General features: G+C 39.8%; 1 protein-coding gene across 5 annotated transcripts in view; it reads right to left on the reverse strand.

Moving 5' to 3' along the window:
* The window catches only part of diaph2 (diaphanous-related formin 2), a 378,094-nt gene that overhangs the window by 148,842 nt on the left and 216,054 nt on the right, over positions 1–13,198 (reverse strand). The window lies entirely within an intron of this gene.

Consider the following 13,198-nt stretch of genomic DNA (forward strand, 5'->3'; position numbering starts at 1 on the left):
TTAATGCAAATGTAATTTTCTCTCCACATCAACATGAAAATCATTGCACAGACACGGAGGACAGTTTAGCTTACACAAAAAGATGAGAAAAAAGTCCACAACAGCTCTTTGCTTGGACTCACACTATTGTGTTCCTATTTAGTTTACTAGGTTAGTAAATAGTTTGAAAAACTGCACATGTTGCCTCATGGACACATGCCTTTCCTAACAAGTCAACCTGCAGATGAGATCCAGGTCTACGTGAAGACTATACAGTAAGTAGGTAAAATTTTAGTAAAATGTATTTCTACTTGATACTCTACTTGTACTTTCTACTCTACTTCACTACTTGATACCACTAGAGTGCTTTGTATTTTCCTCAACACCAACCAACAACCAAAAACACAGTACTATGAATAATCAACATCAATTTGGAAATGCAAGAGAAAAAGAACTATGAGCATCATAACAACAAAATAGTTTATATGTCGTAATAACTTAAGCAGAATATTTCTTAATGAAAGCAAGTAACCACAGCAGGGGTTGATAAAACTGAACTGGTATTAAGAGCAGAAAACAGGGTCTAAAATGTGTTTCTTCATTCAACTATAATACAAGATTTGGACAAATCCGAAACACTGATAGAAGAAACTTGATCAATAGAAAGTCCAAACATACAAGTGGCCAGGACTGTGAAAACGTTTTTGGCTTTTTTCTAATACACTCATGATTTTATTCTTTGAGATTTGTTTTTTTATTGTTCATTGTTATTTTTTCTTGAATATTACACTACTACCTCGTTTTTTTCTTCCTACAATGACCCCGATTGCTGTTGTAGCTATCAGCACAAAGACATAATACTACGCTTGGTATCAACAACATTTATTCATATTAAGCAGCATACAAGCCTCAAAGTAACACATGAACTTTGGTTATTTGTCATGGTCCTGGGTCTGCGACCCAGCGTTCTGAGTTAGTGGATTTTCTAGATTTTTTTATTATGAATTCTACGCTTGGTTAATTTCATTATTGTTTCTTGTAGCCATTCCCTTGGCATATTTAGTCTTCTTCTGTTATACATTGTGTAAGAGCAAGCCCTTCCTTAGTGTTTCCCATCCTCTTGTGTCTAGTTTTCTGTGTTAATTATAGGTGTCTCCCTGTGCAGTTAGTCTTGTCTCCATGTTTATTTGCCTCTGTTACCCCAGTCATGTCCCTATGTGTCTATCTGGTTCCTCTATGCTCTTGCCCTCACCCTCTGTATGTAGTCAGTCTGTGTGCGTCTCTCGTGCTTCCTGTCTTATTTTGTCAGTCCTTCGTCCTGTGTGCATTATGTTCTGTTCTGCTTCCCGTCTCATCAGTCGGACTATGTTCAGCTGTGTTCCCCAGGTGTTTCCGCTCTGCTCTGTTTCCTCCTTCCTTGTATATATTGTGTCTCCTCATGTTCCAAGGGAGACGAGCTGAAATGCTTGGCATTTCCACCTCAATGCCGCTGTGTGGCTCGCTGAAGGTTTTGAGTCGGGGGCAGTCGGAGCAAGAAGATGCTAGGCTCCCATGGTCGCTGCTCTTCTTTTGCAGAGCAATTCCCTGTGAGTGAGAAAGACCTTTTCCCTCGTGTTCACGGTAAGTCAAAAACTGTTGTTTGCTATGCAAAGGACCTAATGACTGTTCAGTGTACCACTAGCCCATCAAAATCTAAGACTGTTTCTTTTGCTTCAAAAGCGACCAACATTAAACGTGTGCATCATGTAGCTGACCCACTAAAGTCTGCAAAGAGGCTGGGCTAGCGACTCTAAAGTCACTTCACAGTTTATTTCCCTGAACCAGTCACTTCTGAGGACCCTGAATTATCCTCTTTGAAGACTGTTTACTGTGAATGTGTGCTGGACTATCAAAAGACTGTTTTTGCTCCCCAACCTGTATCATTCAATTCATAAATACAAAGACTGTTGTGCTTTTGAAACTGGTTGAGTTTTTCCACCTGTGACTTGGGCCCTATTCCAGTTCCCCCAGCGGGTTGGACATAGCTCTCTCCCGCACCCATACCTGTTCCTCGGGTGGGAGTGGCTGGTGTCCAGTTGGCCCCTGCAGCAGTCCCTGTTCCCAGGCTAAAGCCAGCTGGGACCCAGTCCACCTCTGGACCTGTACCAGTTCCTCAGGTGGAAGCAGCTGATGTCCGGTGGGTCCCTGCACCAGTTTCCAGGGCGAGGGCAGCTGAGACCCAGTCCACTTCTGCACCTGTAGCTGTTCCATAGGTGGGGATGACTGGTGTTCAGCCATATGTTTTTCCAGAATGAGAATGGTAGCTTATCCAGAGCCTGCTGTGTGCCCTGTGCAGGCCCAGCCAGAGCTCTCTGCACCGTCTGCCTTGTCCTACCCAGAGGTGCCCACGCCGTGTGGACCTCATTCATCTGTGGCACAGCATGTTTTGTCCCAGCCAGAGGTCTGTGCTCCGCCACTTGGTCCTGTTCTGCCCAAGCCCAAGGTTCTCCGTCGCGTCTGTTGACAACCTCAAACCAAGCTGCCTGAGGAGTCCCGTCGCCTCTGGCAGTTCCCAGTGAAGTGCCGCTTGTCCCGTGGCCGGTGACCAGAACTGCTATTTGTTTGTTTTTGGACTCACCTGCTGCTTAGGTTTAGACTTGGTCCAGGCTCTGTGACCCAGTTAGTGGATTGTCTAGTTTTGTTTAGTATACATAAATGAATACACACTTTTTTTAACAGATTTATTGGAACAGATTTTACTCAGTGCACAGTGGTTTGCTGATGGACTCATACAACAATGACAAGATAAGGTCACGCAGTTACTGCTCACTGTTGGTTTATTACTGTGAGAATGGTGGCCCTTAGCCAATTACTAAACCTGATAACGAATAAAAGATATCCAAATTTCTGCAGTATTGCCAACATATCCTTGCTACTGTCTATAAAATACATGCAGCGGGTTGTCCATCAATCTACAATTGTCTTATAAATTTCTTCGCAAAAGAAAAAACAATCCTGCTGGTAGTGAAGTTAAAGATAAAGATGGAGATGAGGAAGATAATGGGAGGGGCTGCGTTTTCTGTAAATGTTAATTGTTTGTGTGAAGGTCAGCCAAGTTAATAAAATTGACCACAGCGACTTTTCCACCTCCTTTTTTCAGAGGAAAAGAGAGGAAGATGTGCCCTTTTCCAGTTCCTCACAAAGCTTCCTTCCTCATTAGCTCCCCAAATTTATTCAGCAGGAGCAGACTGGCGCAGGATCACGTGGCCAGATGGAAGCCTAGACAGGGAAAACAGAGAGCAGACACAGCTACTGGGCCACAGGCCTGGCTGACCATGCTATAGACCTCAGCAGTCATCACAGACAACACAGCCAGAGTCTACTTCCCACTAATGATGACATCTCTGTCCTTCCCTCAGGGAATTCAGCAATATAAAAAGTGAGCTATAATGCAAGCCATGCAGTCCTGTTTGGGATGAAGCCATTAAATCAAATGTTTCTTGCTTTTGCCAAAGCCCCAATTAAGGTCTGCAGCAAGCAAGGGTGCTTTTATAATGAAGGCTTTTGATCATGTCAACAGGAACATAAATATTTTTTTAGGATATGAAAAAAAACAACAAAAAAACAGAGCAACAACAACAAAATCTTGGTGCAATTGTAATTTTAAGGATCATGCTGAAGTTAATAATGACTGGGAAAACTTCGGATCATGCTAAAGTGTTCCGAGGAGTTCTATCCAAATATGTTTAGTAATGCAGCCGTTTAGACCGCTTAGGTACAGCTTACTATCCAAAATTCATGTGTGACATCCATGTTTCACTGAACCGAATGGGCTTTTTCTGTATGCAATAAAATTCCAAAAATCTAAAAACTATCTACACTCTCCTGGTAGATAAACTCAGAACAAAATAAGCTGTGAATAAAGTTCTTCTCGTGAACTCTAAAAGATAATATTAGCAGTCGGATTAGTAACAGTGCTGTCTGACATTGTAGAGTTGGCTCTGAATAAAACAACGGTAATATAGAGGAAAACTGTTCATTTGTTGCAATAGCTACAGCTAATACTGTGACAAATCATTTAGATTATTCTCTGGCAAATAATTAGGGATATGTCTTCACACTCATAATGTAAGTCTTTCACAATGTCTTTCCATTTCCATGAGTCTGGTCTGGCACAGAAGAGACATGAAGGAAAAGTATCCTTGGCAGTCCTTGTTGATAAATGTATTCCAGTCCATTTATAATAATGTTTGTACCTTTCAAAACTGATGCGGCACTTTTACACAGCATGTAAATCCAAGACCAGGCATTACATATATAAACTTTAACAGAAAATGTCTGTTAAATTTGCCATTTGCAAAGTAGAAACTGCAGTTACATTATGAGCACCTTGCGAAAAAAGTGAAATTAATCTAAAACATTCAAAATATGGAAGTTGAATGCAACTAAATGAAAAACAAAGCAAGAAGACAAGGTAGTGGAAAATCTAATCCACCTTGTGCTTGTCATTTCATTTGTCTGTCATCTTGTTAATTATCAGAAACCCCATAGAGTACAATTGACACAAAGGCAGCACCATATGTGTAGCAATGTGGGAGTCTGGGTGATGACGCTGGGCCAGACTCCTCACCACAGGCCACCAGACACACACAGCAGTCTAGGAGAGATTACTGCAAGTATGCTAGCAAAACTACACATTCATTTACCGCCTTGGGCGAAGATGAAGGCGCTACGTATCAGCACATGTGCCAAGACACGGCGAAACATGAAGCAACAACAGCATGTTGTTCATGCTAAATCCTCAAAAAAGAAAGCAGGTGTAGGTGAAATGTGTGTAGCAACTGTATACGCATTTGTCGTAAGATGTTTTATGCGAAACGTAGTGAAGAAACTATTGATATGAGTAGAAAACTGGCAATGTCATTGTCTACACGTTATATTAAAAAGACAACATGGCCACCTGTCAGTTTGAAAACTGTTTGGATTTGCATAGCTGAGGATTTTAGTTTTTCATGTCTTGCTTAAAAAAACTAAAACATAAAACAACGATGAAAGTGGGAACTTAAGGACACAGTGCAAATCCACACAGCAGTTATGTGTCAGTCACAAGAAGGGAATGTCCGAAAGCATACCCTGCTGCTTTATTGTCTATTTTACTTTATTGCTCCATAAATACTATAAATGTTTAAAAAAGGAAAGAAAATAAAATAAAGCATCACATACTTCCGCACAACCTGACTCATTTAATTTATTTTGCTAACGAAATGCAGGGTTATTTTAAGCAGTATTCTATTAGAAAGAATACAGTTTAAGAAGGATGCAACACATAACTGCAACACTCAGTGGCTAATGCATCTAAAAACAGATCGCAGCAACATGGCATACAAGTTGTATGCCAGAAGTGAACACGACTCGATCCACACCCCCAGGATCTACAGCAACAACAATGGAATGTCATTCAGACTAAAGAAGTGTAGTTAGATGTGAAGGGAACGGATGGGAGAGGGAACATAGTCCTACTGAGGGGAGTGTACTACCAAAAGAGTACGGCAAGTCCTGAGGATCCAACTGAATAGGAATAACAAGATCTGGACAATCAACACCTACGTGCGCCAGATATGAGATAAGTTGGCTTAATAAGCTGGCCAAAGGAGGAGGTGGAAGCCACTGACATAAAGACAAAAAAGCCTGCCTGGATGTCCCGAAGTCAAACCTCTCGAGTGGTTGAGAATGACTGAGCTAGGATCAGGTGGGCCTTTCAGTTACATGTGGATAAACTGGTGATGGCTAGCCAACCTGAGTAGTGGTGGACAAGTGGAAGAAGAAGGCCGTAGTAATAGATGTAACGATACCACATCAGGAAGAAGGAAACAAATACTGAGACTTAGAGTGGAGCTATAGAAGGTGTGGGAATGTGAAGGTAATTGGAGCACTTGGGGCAGTGAACCCCAACCTGGAAAAGTGGCTCCAGCACATCCCGTGAAGGACATCTCTGCTCTCTTGTTCTCTGTCCAGAAAAGCACATTCCTAGGAACATTCCTAGATACTGACCAGGACCCTTATGCTCCCAGGCATCTGGTAGAGGAGCCGAGCTTGATAAAGGGGATAAAGACTGTCCGCAGGGCCGGAGGGGATTTAGTTTTTTTTGTTTTGTTTTTCTTTTACATATATATATATATATATATAGATATATAGATATATATATATGTAGATATATGTAGGAATAATTTCACTATTAGTACTCAGACTGTCAAGGTGGGGATTGGAAGCAGCTGAGAGGGTAAAGAAGAGTGTAAAAGTAATGAGATACAGGTTTCGGTTCACTAAACATTTGCAGAGGATGACAGTGTCTGTAGGGCTTTTACTTCAACACTTTGATCTCTGCTGCTGTCAATTCACAGTTTCATAGCATTCAGCACTCACACGCCAAGGTAGAACAACTTAATGGGCAGTACTGGGTATGCAATAACTATAAACTTTAACAAACAGTTTAAATGCTTGCATGCGGTTAAAAAAAGGATTGGTGATGTAGTGCTTAAGAAAAACACTGACATTCAGGCTACAGTGACAGTGCTTACTGTATCTGCTAAATACATATATGTATATATGGTGTATATCATCATCAAATTTCATTGACTTGGACTTGTAAGTACAATAATACTACAACTCATACCAGAGCTCTGAGCAGCATATTCCCAAAAGTAAAGTCAAAATGATAAAGAAGCCCAAGAACCCTTGAGATACAATCAGCGATATTAGAGATACGCCAATCGATGGAACTTTTCTCAGAGCAATAAACTCTTTATTAAGTTGGGTTAAATAAAGGAGAAACGAGAAAGCGTTATCTGATGTCTAAAATATGATCTGAGTAAATTGTGCCCCTTTTTAAAGAGCATATGGAAGGTTTATAACAAAGACAGAAGACAAGCCATGCCTGCCATGTGTTTGACAGATGTGATTTTCTCCTTTTAATTGATTTTCTCCTCAGTTTTTGAAGACAGAGAAACATTTGCTATTATTCCCACACTTGTGATGAGAACAACATGGGACTGCCACTTATCTGCAGTGACACCTCAGCGGGCTTTTTACCTGGCTCATGGCAAATCAGTGAAGACTTTGGGTTGAATCAATAACAAAATAATCAACAGATGCAAAGACTTCTCAGCTTTCTGCAAACCTTACTTCTTAAACCAGCCCCTGACAGTCTAAAAAGAAAGACTTGGGCAATTTCAAAAGTTTCTTTTTTTTTGTTTTTTTTCTCAAACTAAGCTTAATAGTCAAAAGAAAGAAAAAAGCAACTTTGCACAATGCTCTGTGAGCGTAGACGGCATCAATCTCAAACAAAAGGTTACTATTACTGTAAACTGAATACATGGAACAAAGGCTATCAAGTTGTGTTTTTGTTTATGCAAACGGGGGCACTTTTGACTGAAAAACAATCAACGAAATAAAGTACACTGCAACACAAATTTGGCTTGGAAATATTCAGCACTACAAAAAAATTAGGTTTACAAATCTCAAATAAACTATTGTTATATTTCAAATCATATCGAATGCATTTACAATTACTTTTGTGCTTTTTAAAAATATCTTAGAAAACATTCCACAATTAAATCTGACACTACAGGAGCGACGTACAGGTTAAAAATAAGAACAAGCAGCAGAAAGAAATGGCAAATCATGTCTCGGAGGTAAACATGTTAAACAAAGAACATCAGTCTTACAGCTGCATAGTTTAGACAATCTACATCCTGCCAAACGACATAAACACGTCAAATCTCACTGTGAGCAAAGCGACAGTGACAGACTGACAGGCAACGAACTGAGTGTGGCAGATTCTAAAATCGCATCAAACTAAATGGGAAATGCAGTCTAAGAGAAAAAGACAAACACACAGAGAGAAGAAAACAGGTTGGGAGAGATGTGGGGAGGGATTAATTTCAGGGTTGGGGCTGGAAAAGCTGACAGACTTAGTGTGACATTAAATTTGCCTTTTAGGATAAAATATGAGGATTTTTTGTTAAACATGCATACCTGAGCACTTGTATTTATGATGGAAGGTGTGAAGTGCGATTAAGAGTGAGGGTAAGAAAGCAAGTACAAGTTTACACACACAAAAAGAAAAATTAAAACAGAGAGGTGGCAAAAGAGACAGAAACAAGCAACACACACACACAAAGCAGTGAAAGCAAGAGATTAAAGTGCATCCGTTCTCACTTGAATAGGTGCGAGCCGTTAGGACTTACAAATGAAACTTTTTCATAAATAACTGACAATAAACTTTGCTTTAAAACATGTATTCAACTATTATCACTCCTCTATGATGTTCATATTGTTTTAAGAATACCAGGGGAAACTATATTCAAATCATTTGCTAAGAAACAAACTTGCCAAGGTGGAGATAGCAGGGTGAACTTTACTCAGCTGCACTGAAATTGTCACTCATTTGTATCCATTTTTCTTTTGCCATGTCTCATATAGTCTTACTAATACAGAGCATATATGAGGCGACTGTCAATCACGTAAGAACAGAGCATGCATGCAAAACAGTAATAGAAATTAATTTGTTTATGGAGTCTGCCTTCTGAGAGGGTTTCTTTGAATGATGTGCCATCTGTCACAGTAACAAAGACACCGAATTGGAAAGTGAAAACAGAAAACAAATTTTTACTTGGTTAAGGAAATACAGCACCCGGTACGCCAGAGAAGGAGCTGAATGGACCGCACATAATCAAAATTTAACTGCTGTGGTGCATTGTGAATGGACTTCCTACTGCGTGTGTAGGTGTGTGTGTCTGTGCCTGTGTGTTTTTTCCTTTAATCAATATTCAACCTTAGGACAGAGTACCTGGCCAGGACCCTGTGGTTACAGATCAGCAGCTTGGTGATGATCAGTGAAAAGTACATGCAGTACCTTGGGTGCTGGCCATCACTTCTAAAACACATTTTGATATAGCACCAATTCAAGCCTGATTTCTCTTTTTCCTTGCCTTTACTTTGTTTATTCAATACCTCCTCTCCTTTCCTGTCTTATTTTTCCAGCCCTCCCAAGTCTGCATAATGTATTTCACATTTCATTGTTAAATTGGCATTTGATGCAGAGTAGAGTTATGTGCTGTGTGCCAAAATAAACCACAATTAAGCCCATGGGGGCTCGTTTCTCCTGCTTAAGCTCTAATCCAACAGGCCCATACTTATCACCATGCCCCACATGTGCACTTTTACACCATGAAAATGATGCCCAACAATGTGCCAGTCTGCTACAATCACCTGTTACAGCAGCGAACAAAGACTGGCATGGGCACTGCAAGACCCAGCAGCCAATGAGCAACTGCATAGGGCCATGCATATGGATGAGCATGGTGGTGATCTGGGTGATTGACAAGAGAGATAAACAATAATAACAAGCAAGGCTAGTTCCGAAGACTCCTGTGAGACCTGGTGGAAAGGTTGTTGCCATGGCGAAGTGAAGGGATGTAGTGAAAAGCCAAAAGCTGACAACACTTGTGTTTACTGGGAGACCAACTAGTCAGTGTGTATTAGGACTGTATATGATGCAGTAAGTTGATACGCCTTTAAAATTGCCATTGCCAGTGAAGAACCTTTATTATTATCATTAGCTTTACATATAAATTGAGCTTCAAAGTAAATATTACATTTATGTGAAAGGTATATCGTATTTGTGAAGCATCAATTATCCATTTGTGTTCACATAGCTGATTGAACTGAAGTAATCATCATTTTTATGCAGCATTTATTAGCCACGTTAGCGACCGATTATTCAGCCTGCCACTTTAAATTGTCTTCACTGATAATGTGAACTGATATTGATGAAATGACAGCCACATAATCATCACTCTTTGAGAATCAGAAAAATATTAAGAGCCCTAAATTATTTAAATTTCTACGTATACATGTTACACATCAGCACATTTCTTTCCCCAGAGAAGTAAGGCATAGAAGATCCCAAAAAAAAGAAAAAAGCCATCAAAGGAAACATGAAGTCAGGATATCTGCTGTTATCTTAGGGCTGTTAGACACTTTGCTTTCACTTTGAAAATGAAAACATATTTTCAAAAACCTACAATGCAATGAGCAAAACAGGGACTAAAGAAATGCTATAAACTGATAGCGGAGACTGCTTTTCCTGTTTTCATGTACAGGATATCACAGCAGGGTCAGAATAGGTCAGACTGGGGAAATATTTATTTAAATAAGTGCTGTACTTGAAAAAGAAGGTGTAATACATACAGGCTATTGGTCTGTTCCTGTTGATATTGCAGCATTGTATCATTTTCATTTTTTCTGCACTAAATCAGGAGTTGAGTGCAATGTATGTAACAATTTTCTGCTTATATAAAAAGCATAAAAAGGAATAAAGAAATGTCCCACTATTTACCTAAAAGCGCTGGTATGTCAACCAATGAGTAATAAAAGTGATATGCATACACTGACTCAATTAGGATATGCTAAGTTTAAATGCAAGCTAATGGCCACTATTATGCAATTCTTTGATATTTTTACTAGTGCATTTGCACACAACATAGGGCAATACTAATTACAAATGAATAGCAGCGGTGCAGTGTTAGTCATTAGCCTTTCCTTTTGAAAAGAAGATGGGGTAATATAAAATACATTGGCAGACATTAAACATTAAGGAGCCACTCTGATATTCTGCAAAACAAGCCCCTAGGGCCATATCATCCGCTGACGAGAGTTAGCTTACCACACGCACCAAAAACTGGGCGTACTAAAACATTTAGTGATGACTCCCCCATTTCAAAAAGCTAGATCACGTGGTGTGTTCTTAGTAGAGACCGAGAAAAGAGCTGCTCTCCAGAAGCCTAAAGTTTAATTCTCAATGCAGATGGGGTAAAATAGAGAGAGAGAAATAATTATCTGAATTTTAAGACTTTTATTTATAATTTGGTGAATCCAAGATTGATGCTGCAGCATGATTAAGCCCCTACATATGCCCTCTTTTAACTTCATTTAGCGAGTTGGATTGGCTAAAGAAAGAGAAGAAACTGAAATACCCAGGATGCAAAGTGGAGGCAAGTTCTCAAAAATAACTGCAGCAATCGACCTGATATCTATTAAAAGACAAAGGATGATGATGCAAAATACTGCATATATTGCATATTGCATTTATGAATTCCCAGACTAAAATTGCCTAATTTAAATATAGTCTTTATGATTACATGTTTGCTCTCACCTACTGAGGTCAATGTAGTGATGCGCTTTAATATGAAATGGTTAAATTAGAAATGGAGCATAATTGGACATCACAAGGGCTGTGATCTCCAACTATGTATACAGCATGAAGAACCACGGGCTGTTTTTGCTTGATGGAAGGAGAAAAGCTGATTAGACCTAAAAAAGCTTATATTTGCCCGGGGGAGCATTAGAAGAGGGTATACATGCATTGTAGACAGCTTAAGAATTTATAAACTGTAATCGCAAAGAACTATTTCCCAAGATGTGCCAATTAAGCAATGAGGGAATGCAAGGTAGTCCAGCAGAAACATTGTACAAGAATAATAAGGAAAAAAGTGGCAAGACAAAAGAACGAGCTGAGAGAGTGCTTGGAGAGTATCCTTGCTAAGCATTAATCTAAATTCCTAAAAACCAACACCTCTTAATCCGTCCTACTGTAAGTAAAAAATAATTTAAATAAGCCGTTGGACACAGTTTCTCTTTGAGAATGCAAACCCTGTTTAATACAATAATGGCAACATTGTCAGCAACTTTAACTTCTTTTGCAATTCTCCAGTGACAACTACTCTAACAGAGAAAGGTTATGAGCTAATAACTCCCTGCATGTGTACCAGTTGATTGCACTATAAACTATTCAAGTTTACAAGTGCTTATTAATAATCTGGGCATTGTTTGGCCTCCTTGTGTTCCTTTGGCATGAACCGTAAGGGCATGGGACCAAATACCATCATTATGCCAGTTAAGCCTTCCCCCCTCTGGGGCAAAGAGGCTGTTGGGTACTTTTGGACAGATAAAAACACCAAAGGCAACAGTTTAAATCAGTAACAGTAGGCTCATGGGCACATATCCACAAAAATGATTGAAATAATGCAAGTGTGGAAGATGTGTTCTTAGCCAGAGTGCTGCTTAGGTCTCGTAGTCTTGCAGTGCCAAAACTAAATGCAAACACAATAGAACCTGGCCCTGAAGCCCACATGTGCCTGACTCTTTCACACACAAAAAAGGTCTACAGGACCCTTCCCTTGCTGCTTCTCCTGCCACCAATAAAAGCAATGAATAGCTTTGTCAGGATGTCAGCTCTTTTAAAAGCAGACCTTTGCAATGCTTTCTGAGACTCAACCTGCTTTCACTGAGCCAACTGGTATTGTTGTTTGTCATTGTCCACACTGTTATAATCTATATGGTAGTGTGGTGACTCTGTCTTTTAAAATTTGATGAAGCTGACCTGATTTACAAAATGACCACCAGCACTATGTCTATTGTAGTCAAACAAAGAGCACAGACAAAGAAAGAGGGCATGACAGAATGCAAATGTGTGTGTGTGTGTGTGTGTGTGTTTGAGGACTGTGCACACATTTATTGGTTAGATGATGCATAATGCAGTTTTACAGGGACTAGAAAACAGAGGGGATAACTGACACCGTCTATCCATTTGCATGTGCCGTACTTATGTTTGCATGCTGGGTGCATGGAGATGAAAATAAGGGTGCAAGCATTCGTGTGGGGCATGGATGAATGGGGAGATCCAGGACTGTCTGCTAACATTCAGGGATGTGTATATCATCTCCGAGGCGTTGATGGGCCCTAATGCAGAATAAGGAGAGCCAATCAACTCCTATCTATCCGCTCTGCCAGGGTGACACATTGTAGGGGTACTTCAAGGCCAGCGTACTGCCACATTCTGCTGACAAATCATTACATTAGACATGTCGACTGAGAAGGAAGGTAATAAGATTGAGTTACAGGGTTTTAGATGGATTATGAACACCTCTTGCTTCCCTGATTCTTTCCATTTTCACCATTCTTTAAACTTATCTGGTTGATTCCAATTGTTGAACAGACATTTGAACTTGGTTATTTTCGTTTCATAACGAAAACTGCACAGCCAGTTAAAAAGGAGGAATTATTCATGTCTCCTCTTCTTCACCACAAATACAGGCACTCTTTGTCTAATTGCCAAATGAATTTTTCAACGTGGCAATTTTTGAATGAAAAAAAAAACACTAAAAATTTCCATTGCACA

Source organism: Mchenga conophoros, linkage group LG2 (genome assembly GCF_057382185.1).
Source record: "Mchenga conophoros isolate Kocher_MC1m ecotype Shallow Benthic linkage group LG2, M_conophoros_male_GT1.1, whole genome shotgun sequence".
In the NCBI taxonomy this organism is placed as follows: Eukaryota; Metazoa; Chordata; class Actinopteri; order Cichliformes; family Cichlidae; genus Mchenga; species Mchenga conophoros.